The sequence below is a fragment of the Sinocyclocheilus grahami genome, unplaced genomic scaffold (genome assembly GCF_001515645.1).
Source record: "Sinocyclocheilus grahami isolate Dianchi unplaced genomic scaffold, SAMN03320097.WGS_v1.1 scaffold244.1, whole genome shotgun sequence".
Lineage (NCBI taxonomy): Eukaryota > Metazoa > Chordata > Actinopteri > Cypriniformes > Cyprinidae > Sinocyclocheilus > Sinocyclocheilus grahami.
Genome location: NW_015505423.1, coordinates 16,359 through 33,410, shown reverse-complemented (window position 1 = coordinate 33,410; position 17,052 = coordinate 16,359). Strand labels below are relative to the sequence as shown.

The following is a 17,052-nucleotide window of genomic DNA, read 5'->3' as shown; positions in this document are numbered from 1 at the left end:
CACAAATATGTAAACACCTTCATGTAGTTCCAAGCCTATATGACTTTATTTCTTCTGTGGAACACAAAATATATTTTGACAAATGTCTCAGTGTATTTTTTTTTCAGCACAACACAAGTATATGTTTTGTTCATTGTATGGACAAAAACAGTTGAAACATTCTTCAAAATATCTTCTTTAGTGTTTCACAGAAAGCCATACAGTTTTGGAATGACAAGAGGGTGAGTAAATGACGACAATTACATTTTTGGATGAACAATTCCTTTAAATGACTTTCGAAATTAAATCTCTGAAGAAAAATACTCTAAATAGAATATAAAATATCAACACACCAAAACAAAAACAAAATACAAATATTTTATATATTTCTGTGTAGCTGGAAATAATAATAGTTACCAGTTTGTAAATGGGCCCTGCTGGATTTTCTGTTGTATTTAAAACGGACTTTAAAATGTAGTTTACAATACAAGGCTTCTTGTCTGACAAAATGTACATGCAAAAAGATTGAGAATCTATCTATTTATGTAGACTGATATATCAATAGATAGATAGATAGATATGATTAAAGTTGAGGCTTCAGCCATCTCCGACTCATGCATAAGCAGGTGTGGGTTTTTGCAAAAGCAAGATATGAAACCACAGAGCTCCAAATAGAACCGCAGAGGGAGGTCAGGTTGATGAGAACATCGTATTTTTCCCTTTCAACCCCACGTTTACCGGGTACTCAAATATCAATTATTTCTCATCTGTATATAAATGCAATATATATATATAAATATTAATATGTACATCTATTCACATAAATACTAAAATTGATCACTTCTACTTCTACTTATAATAGTTGTTGTGATTATTTTATATACACATTGTAAAAAGTGATAACATGTATATTAATGTTCTATTATCTCACCTTTAAAATTACTTTCAGTAATATTGAATAATACTGGATATTATTTTTTATAAATTAATACAAATTATTTTACATAAAATAAAACTTTTGAATATTATTATTTATTGCCTTCTTCAGAAACTGCTGTATGAAGCTAATTTTAAATTACATGACAAAACATTTGACTGCAAGGATGACTTTTAAAAGTGTGCAAAAGTGCTATATGTGTGTGTGAGTGTATATAATATAATATAATATAATATAATATAATATAATATAATATATGGTGATGACTAAAATTAGAATTCTCACCTATGTGGTCTTATAAATAATGATCACTGTAATGAAACTGCTTTCCATCCTGGTCCTACAGCTTAAAGTTCACATTTTGTAGTGTCCCTGTGGACGCACTATTAGCTTTGATCTTTGGAGAGCTGGTGTACATTGAGCTGCCAGAAATTTTAGATTTTTTTTGTCAAAACTTCTCCAATACTAATTGTTTAAAGACCTTGTTAAAAAATAAACCCTGACCCTTTTGATCTTACTCACAAATGAGCAGCCTGTAACATCAAAACCAGATGTCAGGATATCTTGCAGCAATAAAATAAGCGGCTTCATGGCTTCAGTCATGGAACCACATAAGAGGCAGTTAAGGAGACGAGCCACTAAGAAGCGCTGTTACATGTGAAATCATTTGCCGTCCCAAAACCTCTTGTTATGAGAGCAGTTGATATATTTCTTCACAAAAACAGATAAAGTACATTCCAACAGGTCTTTTAACACTCCCATTTAAAGTCACGAATATGGTGTAGCCTACAACTGCTTTGTTAGAATAAATAATTTATACACAAATTAAATAAAAACTGATCGTGATTTTTCTGACAGTCCTCGGTATCAAACATAAGCACAGCCACTGAATCAGTCACTTTTGATGAAATAGCTCTGTCTAAAAAAACCCTACATATCCTGTCATGCTCACAGGCAATTTTTCTCTTCACACAGGATACAAGAAGCTGATAAAAGGCCTAGGCAAACAGGAATGTGTACCTTTCTAAAGAGTACTGTCTGTATTTTTGACTTTCCTCAACCCCTTCCTTATCTACTTGCATAATATCTGCTGTCAGAAACCCTGTGCTGTTTTAGGAATGTCATTTTTCATTAATTGGATGCAGTACATCATTGTTATCAGTTGCGCAAGGACCTGCACAGCTATGAGAAACAAACCTTTCAGTCTCATTCTTATCAAAACCCTGTGAACCTAAACTTATCATCCATTGTAAGAAGGAAACTCAATATAGATGGCATTCCAGAAAAGACAACGATATCTTGAAACTTTAAATAAATAATGTACATTGCTGCGTAAGAGTAGCTGATGATAGAAATGTAAATTGGTATAATCCCTCTGACAAATAACTGGATGAATATAAAAGAAAGGAAACCTCTACAGTAACCCATAATACTGCGAGCATTGTTATTTTAGTATTATTTACAAAAATATGATAGTTTTCATAATTTTTTTATATTTTATTATATTATATAATAATAATAATATATATATTAATAATATAAAACATTAATTTAAAAATATATATTTTTAGTTTCCATTTTATTTTTATATTAAGTTTTAATAATTATATATACAATAATTAAATATATTTTTATATATTTAATAATTATATATATATATATTAGTTGCCAAGGCAACATTTCTCATTTTTTAAATGTATTTTTTCCCATCTAATATTTATATTTTATCTCAGTTTTATTTCAAATACTGAAAACAAATTTCAATAGTTTTAATTTTAGTTGATTAACAAAAAAACAACAACAACACTGATGGCAAGTGAGAATATACAATAATATGGCACGTTTGCTGATCAAGGCAAATTATGTGGTTGTGACTGTCTGTATGAAACCTCCGCATTTTCAAAAACAAACGAAGTTACTAAATGTTACCCTGCAAAAAAATAACCACAAAAAAATAAAAATCCCTTCTGTCCCCATTTTGTTTCATCATTTCTCATGAGTGCGAGAAATTGACAAACAAAGACAACTGTACTAGAAATATGCCATGCGCTGGGATGAATTCAAGAGCAGAGGAGATTGATAAACAACTCCATAAGAGGTGTTTTGTTGGCAAATGTCAATGTTGACTGAGTCACTGGCCAATTGCACACTGAATTTCTGGGATTATCACACTGATAAACCACAGACAAATAGCTGTTTGGTTTAGTTAACCAACTTCAGTAACCATTGTCTAATAGTCTTCACAGAGAAGAATGAAATCAGCATGGCCTTTTTGTGCTAATACTTAGGTATACTTTTGTATTCAGTTTCACATATAACCCCCCCCCAGCTAAATCACATGATAATCTTGGCTTTGCTCGTGTGGTGCTTATTTGTGTTAGTTGGGAACTTAATGTGGTAGGGAATACAGACCAAGCATTTTAACCTTTTTGACCTCAAAGCTATTCATTCTCCACAACAATATTTGAAGGCCCCATTACTTTTCCAGTTATTCGTGATTTACTGGATATTAAAAAAAAAAAAATTCCTCCAATTTCTACAGCATAAATTATTTTTTTTAAGTAAAAATGTATATTCATTATTAAAAAAAACATCCCATGATGTTTTTACAATTTTATGAATTTACATATGACATTTCCAGTTCTAGAAATTGCACTTTTAAAATTAGGCTTCCTCAGGTTTTTCAAGACTGTTTTGGCAGGGTGAATTAAAATGATTTTTTGTTGTTTTGGCTTATTTTAATGCTTGTTTTGTCATCTTGAGGCCAAGATGACAAATTTTTTTGTGTTCCACAGATAACACAACACAGGTGCTTTAAAGTTCACATTTAGCTTTTTATATTTATACATTTTTTAAAACATGTCCAAACACACAAATCAAATCACATGATAATCTTGGCTTTGCTCGTGTGGTGCTTATTTGTGCTTGTTGGGAACTTAATGTGGTAGGGAATACAGACCAAGCATTTTAACCTTTTTGACCTCAAAGCTATTCATTCTCCACAACAATATTTGAAGGCCCCATTACTTTTCCTGTTATTCGTGATTTACTGGATATTAAAAAAAATTTCCTCCAATTTCTACAGCATAAATTATTTTTTTTAAGTAAAAATGTATATTCATTATAAAAAAAAAACATCCCATGATGTTTTTACAATTTTATGAATTTACATATGACATTTCCAGTTCTAGAAATTGCACTTTTAAAACTAGGCTTCCTCAGGTTTTTCAAGACTGTTTTGGCAGGGTGAATTAAAATGAGAATTATCTTGATTTTTTGTTGTTTTGGCTTATTTTAATGCTTGTTTTGTCATCTTGAGGCCAAGATGACAAATTTTTTTGTGTTCCACAGATAACACTATCTAGGCATGAGTGGGTTGGTTTGTACATTTGGCCAAGACATACAGGACAGTGCCCTTGTGTGACCTTCACCCATGCCGAGAAGAGAAGTTCAAGACTTGGCCATGGCTGAACAAGATTCCCCCATTCTGCCCACAGGGATATTGCTCCCGGCCCACTCACAGAGACAGATTTCCATTGCATCCTGTTTTCCCTTCTAAATACTTGGAAAAGAGAGCAAATACATATGCAACCACCGATATCGTAATGTCAGACTGCTTGTACTTTACACAAATAACTTTATGTGGAAAGAAGCTAATTTGGGTTACTCATAACTGTGTGTTCTGGAATGACAAGCAGATGATAACCAACTAAGCTAAAGGAATATGCTAGAATAATTATTTCTTACTGTCAGCTCTGATAAGACGTAATTTCTTCATGAGAAAGTTCAGTGTGTATAAACTGTCTGCAAAAGATTTAACTGCCTGTTATAATACACAAAGGAAAATAAATCCTTACAGCATCTTTAAATGTGAAGTATGCTGTTTCTGCGCATTCTACTGTCACCTAGTGGAACTACACAAATAAAGCATCTTTTCAAACAAGCTTTACAAATGTCCCTCATATTCATATACCCTTATATGATAATTATTATCTTTACAGTATCTTACTATTTTATATGGGGTTTGACAGTAAAGAGCTGACATGTGCACCAAACGACAGTAAAGAGCTAATGTGTGGAAAAAACTGGAGTTTAGCTTACCTGTCGAGAAGAAACTCCACAAGTTCAGTGTCTTGATCGAAATTCAAACATTCCAACCAAATCCTTTGCCTTGTAAAAGCACCGCCTGCACTTACGCTTGTTTTACCCCATTGTCTATCTCTGTGTATTTTGGTACGTTTTCGGATTTTGGATTGTAACCAAATTTGGATTTCTATTCCCATGTCAGCCCGGGTCCCACACTGGGTAAACACCCTCTGGCTCAGCTTACCTCAGTAGCTACACCCAAACTCTCGCCATTGACATATCTGATCTGACCGCTCTAAATGTTTTGATCAGGGGTCTCCAAACTCGGTCCTGGAGGGCCGGTGTCCTGCAGAGTTAAGCTCCAATTTGCCTCAACACACCTGCCTGGAAGTTTCTAGTATGCCTAGTAAGCCCTTAATTAGCTGGTTCAGGTGTGTTTAATTGGAGTAGGAGCTAAACTCTGCAGGACACCGGCCCTCCAGGACCGAATTTGGTGACCCCTGGTTTTGATGGTATCTGGGAGTGTGTTGTTTACACTTTTGGGGGAGATAGACCCATGAATGGAATATCTATAGTAGTGATTGAACAATAAACTGGGTAAAGAGAATGTATTTTGACAAAAAGTCTTTTAAACTTCACCTTTAAACTTTGGTAATCAAAGGTTAACATGTGCTACTCATTGTAAATGCATTAGGGGGAGACAAATACTCACAAACTCTATCCCGGGTACAATTGAGAATGTAACTGTAAAGCCTGGACCTTCTCATTAGAGTCTTTTTGGGAAGACCATGTGATGTCATGGTTTTATTTATTTGATTTATTTTGTGTGTGTGGCTTTTGGGGAGGGTTGAGGGTGGGGGGTTTTGTGGTTGTGTTGATCTGTTTTGTTTCTTGTTTTCCCGCTTATGAGACATCCTGTCTCATTTTGGAACTGAGGTAATACATTTTATATGTCAGGAAAAAGAAAAAAAGAAAGAGAAAAAAAGAAATGCAAACCTTTTTTAAAAAAAATAAATCAAACCAATACAGACCATCATCAACAAATAGATAATCTCCATAAACATTATATGGAAATGTCGGTGCACACAGCTGCAAATAGATGTTTCTAATCTAAGACATTAAATGCTACAACATTTCCAGAGATTGAGTGTTCTTTTTTTAAAAGGAATAATTAAATATATTTTTATATATTTAATAATTATATATATATATATTAGTTGCCAAGGCAACATTTCTCATTTTTTAAATGTATTTTTTCCCATCTAATATTTATATTTTATCTCAGTTTTATTTCAAATACTGAAAACAAATTTCAATAGTTTTAATTTTAGTTGATTAACAAAAAAACAACAACAACACTGATGGCAAGTGAGAATATACAATAATATGGCACGTTTGCTGATCAAGGCAAATTATGTGGTTGTGACTGTCTGTATGAAACCTCCGCATTTTCAAAAACAAACGAAGTTACTAAATGTTACCCTGCAAAAAAATAACCACAAAAAAATAAAAATCCCTTCTGTCCCCATTTTGTTTCATAATTTCTCATGAGTGCGAGAAATTGACAAACAAAGACAACTGTACTAGAAATATGCCATGCGCTGGGATGAATTCAAGAGCAGAGGAGATTGATAAACAACTCCATAAGAGGTGTTTTGTTGGCAAATGCCAATGTTGACTGAGTCACTGGCCAATTGCACACTGAATTTCTGGGATTATCACACTGATAAACCACAGACAAATAGCTGTTTGGTTTAGTTAACCAACTTCAGTAACCATTGTCTAATAGTCTTCACAGAGAAGAATGAAATCAGCATGGCCTTTTTGTGCTAATACTTAGGTATACTTTTGTATTCAGTTTCACATATAACCCCCCCCCAGCTAAATCACATGATAATCTTGGCTTTGCTCGTGTGGTGCTTATTTGTGTTAGTTGGGAACTTAATGTGGTAGGGAATACAGACCAAGCATTTTAACCTTTTTGACCTCAAAGCTATTCATTCTCCACAACAATATTTGAAGGCCCCATTACTTTTCCTGTTATTCGTGATTTACTGGATATTAAAAAAAATTTCCTCCAATTTCTACAGCATAAATTATTTTTTTTAAGTAAAAATGGTATATTCATTATTAAAAAAAACATCCCATGATGTTTTTACAATTTTATGAATTTACATATGACATTTCCAGTTCTAGAAATTGCACTTTTAAAACTAGGCTTCCTCAGGTTTTTCAAGACTGTTTTGGCAGGGTGAATTAAAATGAGAATTATCTTGATTTTTTGTTGTTTTGGCTTATTTTAATGCTTGTTTTGTCATCTTGAGGCCAAGATGACAAATTTTTTTGTGTTCCACAGATAACACAACACAGGTGCTTTAAAGTTCACATTTAGCTTTTTATATTTATACATTTTTTAAAACATGTCCAAACACACAAATCAGTGTCTTGAAATGCTCCTGATATGGGGCAGGGCCTCTGACCCAGGACAGCACAGCTGGGAGTTCTTTCAGATGAGTTTGGGAAAATTCCTCATGAGACGAGACTCTCTAAAAGATCTAAACAAACCCTGACAAGAGCACCACAAGGCTGTTCAACCTCATTTTGGAACAAGATGATCACCAATGCAACCCAGTTGTATTCTTTGCTTTAAATAAAGTATGGTAGATAAAGAAATGTCAATGTGTTTTTCTAACTACACAACAGTCATATATCTAGTTACTGGCTTTTAGAGGTTACATGCTGTTACAGTGACCCTGGAAATGTAAGTAATGTAATAAGTACTCAGAGCACAGCAGCAGTGGTTCATAATTCTTTACATCTCTCTCAGTCATATCAGATTACTTGTTCTTCTCCAAAAACATATTTTCAATATTTATCTTGATTTATCCCTCATGCGTTTATCACCTCATCGGTTTTCTCAAGCTGTAAATCTGCCAAACGAAAAATCACATGTTGAACTTTGGGACTTTTGCGAACATCTTTGTTCCATCCTCCGCACATGCCTTCACCTCAAAGGTCAAAGATCAGCCTTTCAGCGCATTACATCTCTGTGTGAGCACAGCTATAATATTGCACTTCTAGTAGACATTCCTCTTTGACATTTCATGGAAGAAGGGCTTTGGTGCGTCACCAGTGTTTTGGTTGGCTGTAGAAGGAAGAAGACATCTCCTAAAACAGATATTCAGTCAAACTGACATGCAAAGTATAATGGGTAAGGCAGTGCCAGGTACAGTTTCATAGCTTTAAAAAGATCAAATAGGACATGTACACAGAAGTGCAATTACTTTTCTAAGTGATTGGACCATTTTTGGCTGGTGAACGAAAAATTCCCAATGGCTTACATTCACGGAGGGACCCAAGTCATATCTAGAGATGGAAATATCACAACCAACTGATCTAGACTAGTATGTAACCACTTTCAGCTAGTCACCCTAACAACCACAGCAATTACCCAGCAACCACTCAGAGTCGTGGGACGGCACCCATTCAATGTATTTTCATTGTAAATTTAGAAAATGTGTATGTGTGTGTGTAATAATAATAATAACAGTAATACAAATGTAATATTAATAAGGCATAATGTCTTTAAAAAAAGAGAGAAATGTTATGTAAAAGTTAAAACACCGCTGCGTAGGCTATACAACAACAGAGTCAAGTGATTCCCGTGAGGCCACAAGCTATCATCTGTGATAATCACCACTACAGGAAGTGAAATGCATCAATACAAACTGGACCTCTATTATAAACATGAATGGACCATTGTGACTATCTAGGCATGAGTGGGTTGGTTTGTACATTTGGCCAAGACATACAGGACAGTGCCCTTGTGTGACCTTCACCCATGCCGAGAAGAGAAGTTCAAGACTCGGCCATGGCTGAACAAGATTCCCCCATTCTGCCCACAGGGATATTGCTCCCGGCCCACTCACAGAGACAGATTTCCATTGCATCCTGTTTTCCCTTCTAAATACTTGGAAAAGAGAGCAAATACATATGCAACCACCGATATCATAATGTCAGACTGCTTGTACTTTACACAAATAACTTTATGTGGAAAGAAGCTAATTTGGGTTACTCATAACTGTGTGTTCTGGAATGACAAGCAGATGATAACCAACTAAGCTAAAGGAATATGCTAGAATAATTATTTCTTACTGTCAGCTCTGATAAGACGTAATTTCTTCATGAGAAAGTTCAGTGTGTATAAACTGTCTGCAAAAGATTTAACTGCCTGTTATAATACACAAAGGAAAATAAATCCTTACAGCATCTTTAAATGTGAAGTATGCTGTTTCTGCGCATTCTACTGTCACCTAGTGGAACTACACAAATAAAGCATCTTTTCAAACAAGCTTTACAAATGTCCCTCATATTCATATACCCTTATATGATAATTATTATCTTTACAGTATCTTACTATTTTATATGGGGTTTGACAGTAAAGAGCTGACATGTGCACCAAACGACAGTAAAGAGCTAATGTGTGGAAAAAACTGGAGTTTAGCTTACCTGTCGAGAAGAAAATAATTAAATATATTTTTATATATTTAATAATTATATATATATATATTAGTTGCCAAGGCAACATTTCTCATTTTTTAAATGTATTTTTTCCCATCTAATATTTATATTTTATCTCAGTTTTATTTCAAATACTGAAAACAAATTTCAATAGTTTTAATTTTAGTTGATTAACAAAAAAACAACAACAACACTGATGGCAAGTGAGAATATACAATAATATGGCACGTTTGCTGATCAAGGCAAATTATGTGGTTGTGACTGTCTGTATGAAACCTCCGCATTTTCAAAAACAAACGAAGTTACTAAATGTTACCCTGCAAAAAAATAACCACAAAAAAATAAAAATCCCTTCTGTCCCCATTTTGTTTCATCATTTCTCATGAGTGCGAGAAATTGACAAACAAAGACAACTGTACTAGAAATATGCCATGCGCTGGGATGAATTCAAGAGCAGAGGAGATTGATAAACAACTCCATAAGAGGTGTTTTGTTGGCAAATGCCAATGTTGACTGAGTCACTGGCCAATTGCACACTGAATTTCTGGGATTATCACACTGATAAACCACAGACAAATAGCTGTTTGGTTTAGTTAACCAACTTCAGTAACCATTGTCTAATAGTCTTCACAGAGAAGAATGAAATCAGCATGGCCTTTTTGTGCTAATACTTAGGTATACTTTTGTATTCAGTTTCACATATAACCCCCCCCCAGCTAAATCACATGATAATCTTGGCTTTGCTCGTGTGGTGCTTATTTGTGTTAGTTGGGAACTTAATGTGGTAGGGAATACAGACCAAGCATTTTAACCTTTTTGACCTCAAAGCTATTCATTCTCCACAACAATATTTGAAGGCCCCATTACTTTTCCTGTTATTCGTGATTTACTGGATATTAAAAAAAATTTCCTCCAATTTCTACAGCATAAATTATTTTTTTTAAGTAAAAATGTATATTCATTATAAAAAAAAAACATCCCATGATGTTTTTACAATTTTATGAATTTACATATGACATTTCCAGTTCTAGAAATTGCACTTTTAAAATTAGGCTTCCTCAGGTTTTTCAAGACTGTTTTGGCAGGGTGAATTAAAATGAGAATTATCTTGATTTTTTGTTGTTTTGGCTTATTTTAATGCTTGTTTTGTCATCTTGAGGCCAAGATGACAAATTTTTTTGTGTTCCACAGATAACACAACACAGGTGCTTTAAAGTTCACATTTAGCTTTTTATATTTATACATTTTTTAAAACATGTCCAAACACACAAATCAGTGTCTTGAAATGCTCCTGATATGGGGCAGGGCCTCTGACCCAGGACAGCACAGCTGGGAGTTCTTTCAGATGAGTTTGGGAAAATTCCTCATGAGACGAGACTCTCTAAAAGATCTAAACAAACCCTGACAAGAGCACCACAAGGCTGTTCAACCTCATTTTGGAACAAGATGATCACCAATGCAACCCAGTTGTATTCTTTGCTTTAAATAAAGTATGGTAGATAAAGAAATGTCAATGTGTTTTTCTAACTACACAACAGTCATATATCTAGTTACTGGCTTTTAGAGGTTACATGCTGTTACAGTGACCCTGGAAATGTAAGTAATGTAATAAGTACTCAGAGCACAGCAGCAGTGGTTCATAATTCTTTACATCTCTCTCAGTCATATCAGATTACTTGTTCTTCTCCAAAAACATATTTTCAATATTTATCTTGATTTATCCCTCATGCGTTTATCACCTCATCGGTTTTCTCAAGCTGTAAATCTGCCAAACGAAAAATCACATGTTGAACTTTGGGACTTTTGCGAACATCTTTGTTCCATCCTCCGCACATGCCTTCACCTCAAAGGTCAAAGATCAGCCTTTCAGCGCATTACATCTCTGTGTGAGCACAGCTATAATATTGCACTTCTAGTAGACATTCCTCTTTGACATTTCATGGAAGAAGGGCTTTGGTGCGTCACCAGTGTTTTGGTTGGCTGTAGAAGGAAGAAGACATCTCCTAAAACAGATATTCAGTCAAACTGACATGCAAAGTATAATGGGTAAGGCAGTGCCAGGTACAGTTTCATAGCTTTAAAAAGATCAAATAGGACATGTACACAGAAGTGCAATTACTTTTCTAAGTGATTGGACCATTTTTGGCTGGTGAACGAAAAATTCCCAATGGCTTACATTCACGGAGGGACCCAAGTCATATCTAGAGATGGAAATATCACAACCAACTGATCTAGACTAGTATGTAACCACTTTCAGCTAGTCACCCTAACAACCACAGCAATTACCCAGCAACCACTCAGAGTCGTGGGACGGCACCCATTCAATGTATTTTCATTGTAAATTTAGAAAATGTGTATGTGTGTGTGTAATAATAATAATAACAGTAATACAAATGTAATATTAATAAGGCATAATGTCTTTAAAAAAAGAGAGAAATGTTATGTAAAAGTTAAAACACCGCTGCGTAGGCTATACAACAACAGAGTCAAGTGATTCCCGTGAGGCCACAAGCTATCATCTGTGATAATCACCACTACAGGAAGTGAAATGCATCAATACAAACTGGACCTCTATTATAAACATGAATGGACCATTGTGACTATCTAGGCATGAGTGGGTTGGTTTGTACATTTGGCCAAGACATACAGGACAGTGCCCTTGTGTGACCTTCACCCATGCCGAGAAGAGAAGTTCAAGACTCGGCCATGGCTGAACAAGATTCCCCCATTCTGCCCACAGGGATATTGCTCCCGGCCCACTCACAGAGACAGATTTCCATTGCATCCTGTTTTCCCTTCTAAATACTTGGAAAAGAGAGCAAATACATATGCAACCACCGATATCGTAATGTCAGACTGCTTGTACTTTACACAAATAACTTTATGTGGAAAGAAGCTAATTTGGGTTACTCATAACTGTGTGTTCTGGAATGACAAGCAGATGATAACCAACTAAGCTAAAGGAATATGCTAGAATAATTATTTCTTACTGTCAGCTCTGATAAGACGTAATTTCTTCATGAGAAAGTTCAGTGTGTATAAACTGTCTGCAAAAGATTTAACTGCCTGTTATAATACACAAAGGAAAATAAATCCTTACAGCATCTTTAAATGTGAAGTATGCTGTTTCTGCGCATTCTACTGTCACCTAGTGGAACTACACAAATAAAGCATCTTTTCAAACAAGCTTTACAAATGTCCCTCATATTCATATACCCTTATATGATAATTATTATCTTTACAGTATCTTACTATTTTATATGGGGTTTGACAGTAAAGAGCTGACATGTGCACCAAACGACAGTAAAGAGCTAATGTGTGGAAAAAACTGGAGTTTAGCTTACCTGTCGAGAAGAAACTCCACAAGTTCAGTGTCTTGATCGAAATTCAAACATTCCAACCAAATCCTTTGCCTTGTAAAAGCACCGCCTGCACTTACGCTTGTTTTACCCCATTGTCTATCTCTGTGTATTTTGGTACGTTTTCGGATTTTGGATTGTAACCAAATTTGGATTTCTATTCCCATGTCAGCCCGGGTCCCACACTGGGTAAACACCCTCTGGCTCAGCTTACCTCAGTAGCTACACCCAAACTCTCGCCATTGACATATCTGATCTGACCGCTCTAAATGTTTTGATCAGGGGTCTCCAAACTCGGTCCTGGAGGGCCGGTGTCCTGCAGAGTTAAGCTCCAATTTGCCTCAACACACCTGCCTGGAAGTTTCTAGTATGCCTAGTAAGCCCTTAATTAGCTGGTTCAGGTGTGTTTAATTGGAGTAGGAGCTAAACTCTGCAGGACACCGGCCCTCCAGGACCGAATTTGGTGACCCCTGGTTTTGATGGTATCTGGGAGTGTGTTGTTTACACTTTTGGGGGAGATAGACCCATGAATGGAATATCTATAGTAGTGATTGAACAATAAACTGGGTAAAGAGAATGTATTTTGACAAAAAGTCTTTCAAACTTCACCTTTAAACTTTGGTAATCAAAGGTTTACATGTGCTACTCATTGTAAATGCATTAGGGGGAGACAAATACTCACAAACTCTATCCCGGGTACAATTGAGAATGTAACTGTAAAGCCTGGACCTTCTCATTAGAGTCTTTTTGGGAAGACCATGTGATGTCATGGTTTTATTTATTTGATTTATTTTGTGTGTGTGGCTTTTGGGGAGGGTTGAGGGTGGGGGGTTTTGTGGTTGTGTTGATCTGTTTTGTTTCTTGTTTTCCCGCTTATGAGACATCCTGTCTCATTTTGGAACTGAGGTAATACATTTTATATGTCAGGAAAAAGAAAAAAAGAAAGAGAAAAAAAGAAATGCAAACCTTTTTTAAAAAAAATAAATCAAACCAATACAGACCATCATCAACAAATAGATAATCTCCATAAACATTATATGGAAATGTCGGTGCACACAGCTGCAAATAGATGTTTCTAATCTAAGACATTAAATGCTACAACATTTCCAGAGATTGAGTGTTCTTTTTTTAAAAGGTTTATTTATGGCGTTTTAGGCCTTTATTTTGATAAGACAGTATAGGTCGACAGGAAGTGAAGTGGGTAAGAGAGAGGGGGATGGGATTGGGAAAGGTCCGGGACTCGAACTCGTGACACCCGAAGCACAATGGCACTGTATGTCGGCGCGCTGCCCATGAGGCCATCGGCGTCGACAGAGATTGAGTGTTCAACTCAGAATGGAGATGTTAAAAAAAGTTTGCCGCAATCATAGAGGCATTCTCTTCACATACTTGAGAGTGTCTTCAGGACTATGCGCTGAGTAACACACTTGTGAGGCCTCATGGCCCGGGTTCAGCGCTCCTCTGCATTGCTGTCAGCCAGTTCATCTTCAGCTCTGTCAAGCAAGGGCTCTCTACGTCTGAAACAATTAGCAACTTGATGTGAGCTTTCATGAGTACAGCAGCCTAACCTTGACACCAGTGACACAGTTCGGCAAAAGGGAAATGTGAACAGCACTTTCTAAGAATATCATATTCTTTGATGTGTCATTACTTTAGTGAAAATTATTAGATAAGTTATACTATTACTAAACTATTTCTATTACTTAACTATTTCTGATCCTGATAAGCAAAGAAGTTAAAATGGTTACTTAAAATACAAACAAAAATATTTTCACGATTTTTATGCAAAAGCATTTTGTTGACTGTATTCATGCATGTAGCTCAACCCCTCAACTATTAATTTTTGATTTTATTTAATTGAAATATAAGTTTATCAACATCTATAAACCAACATTTGGTCCCAAACTAGCTAGAACTTGTTAGAACTCTGCAAATTTGTCATTCGCAACACTGTTACCCATTCTGGAATAGTTTGTACTTAATATTGTAAATCTTATTTAATATATTTGTTTACATTTTAATGCTAGAAAACAACAAAAAATGACCTATCATTGTTTTAAAACGTGGCCTAAATTTAAATAAAGGGTTGTATTCGAGTCCCTTCAGTTCCTCTGTCTAGATTTTATTCAAAAAAATTTTTGCCAAACTTTCTATTTACCAATAGAAAAAGGCCTGACCTGCAGCACACAGACATTGCCTTTAGTAACTGAATTTGTTCATAATTTTATGAACTCATAAGAGGGTTTACACCCAATGACCCTGCAAAAACATGCACAAGAATGTTTTCCCTTACTCTACTTATTTTTCTCTCCAGTGTAAAACACATTTTGGAATGTGATAATTTGACTTGACGGATCAAAATTGGTTTGGTTGCCAACAAGATACATGGAACCAGTTGAATAATACAGAATAATTGGGAACAGAAGTTAGAGCTCTATTGTCTCATCTTTATTATATCTTCCACTATCTGTGTTCAGATTCTCTTTACAGCTGAATTTCTTAGCCATGGTTGATCTTATCAGCATTATTTATGAAGCATGTATTTGATAAGTGCTGGCATTTCTGTACAGTATATCCTCCTGATATCCTTCTTGAAAACCATATGCATTCTGTCAAAATGAAAATGATTGATTTCCTGCTGCCATATTCATTGTCCTGTATCTGCCTGAAAACACTGAATATTTCAAATTTTATATTTTTCCCCATTTAAATTAACTATAAGAGCTATTCTACTGAACGCAGTGTTGTAAAGTGTTTCTTTTTTTATGTTTCTTTTTTTTAAATAAATGTTAGGTATTCATTTTGTAAAATCTTATCTATATGTGACAACCTCACACTTCCCACTCACTCTTTCACATACAGCAGACATACTGTGTGTCCCTAACCAGCTGTGATGGAGCGCTCCTCTTCCTGAGGGATTTATCTATAGCGCCGGATGTTTGGGAGCTTTCGAATCATGAAAATCTTCCTCTTCCTCTCATGGTTAAACATGGGAAGGACTCAAGGTCAGGGAACGTACTCTTGCACAACCCTAAAAGTATGTATTTATTTATGAAATAAGGACTTTTATTTGTATTATCCGTTATTTTGAGTGACTTGTAAAAAAGGTTTCATTCAAAGGTATTCTTTTCTTTTTTTATCACATCATGCATATCAATGTTGCAATCATATTTACTTATGAAAGAAGGACTTTAATTTAATTTAATTTTTATTTTTATTTTATTTTTATTATCTAGCTCTGTTTTATGAAATAAGGGCTTTTATTTTTTATATTTTTGTTGATTATTTTAAATGACTCATAAACAAAGATTTCAGTCAGAGGTATTATTTTCTCTTTTTTACCACATTGCATGCATATCAGTGGTACAATAGACTTCCTTCTGATTTGATTTGACATACATTTCCATTTTAAGTTGTTTAGCACAAGTAGGGCAAACATTCTTTTAAGTATTTATTCAACAAAAGTCTTAGTGTAAAAATTTCTGCTGTGGAAAGATGTAGGTCTTGATTTTGTAATTCCATAAACCATTCATTTCTTCATTTTGACCGATTCATTTGTGGTGTTTCTTGAGTGTTTTAGGTCATTGTCTTGTTATTGCTATGTCCACTTGTGGTTCAGCCTCAGCCTTTAGACAGATGGTCTCACATTCCCCTCAACTACTTTCTGGTTTTGTGTAATTCATGGTTGACTCAGTGACGACAGTCTGGCCAGACCCTGAGGCTCAACAGCAGCCCCAAACCATAATGCTTCGACCACCAAGTTTTACAGATGGTCCAAGGTGCTGCTGGCCAAAGGCAATCCTTGTTTTTTGCCAAACATGTCAGGCTTTGGTGCCAGTCAGCTCTAACTCTGTCTCATCTGTCCACAACACACTGTTCCAACACTACTTAGATGTTGTTTCGCAAACATGCCTGATGAATCTGCAGCATGAATCCTGTAGCCTTATAGATTTCCTGATCACTTCCAGCAAATGTTATTGATCAGCTCGTTTGGTGAAATCACTTGACCAGATAGATAGCCAGTGGTTTGAAATGTTCCCAAATAGACAATATTTCAATCAATCAATAATAACAAATTGACAATGCTGAAAACGTTTAAATATATATATATATATATATATATATATATATATATATATATATATATACAGAGGGTGCGGAAAGTATACA

The 17,052-nt window shown here is 35.1% G+C and overlaps 1 long non-coding RNA gene across 1 annotated transcript; it reads right to left on the bottom strand.

Annotated features, from left to right (window-relative positions):
• Positions 1-10,980: 10,980 nt before the first annotated feature.
• Positions 10,981-13,215, bottom strand: LOC107598055 (uncharacterized). Its single transcript, XR_001610516.1, has 3 exons — positions 13,097-13,215; positions 11,367-11,503; positions 10,981-11,288 (listed from the first exon to the last, which is right to left on the bottom strand). It is a non-coding gene; the product is annotated as an uncharacterized lncRNA (long non-coding RNA).
• Positions 13,216-17,052: the final 3,837 nt, after the last annotated feature.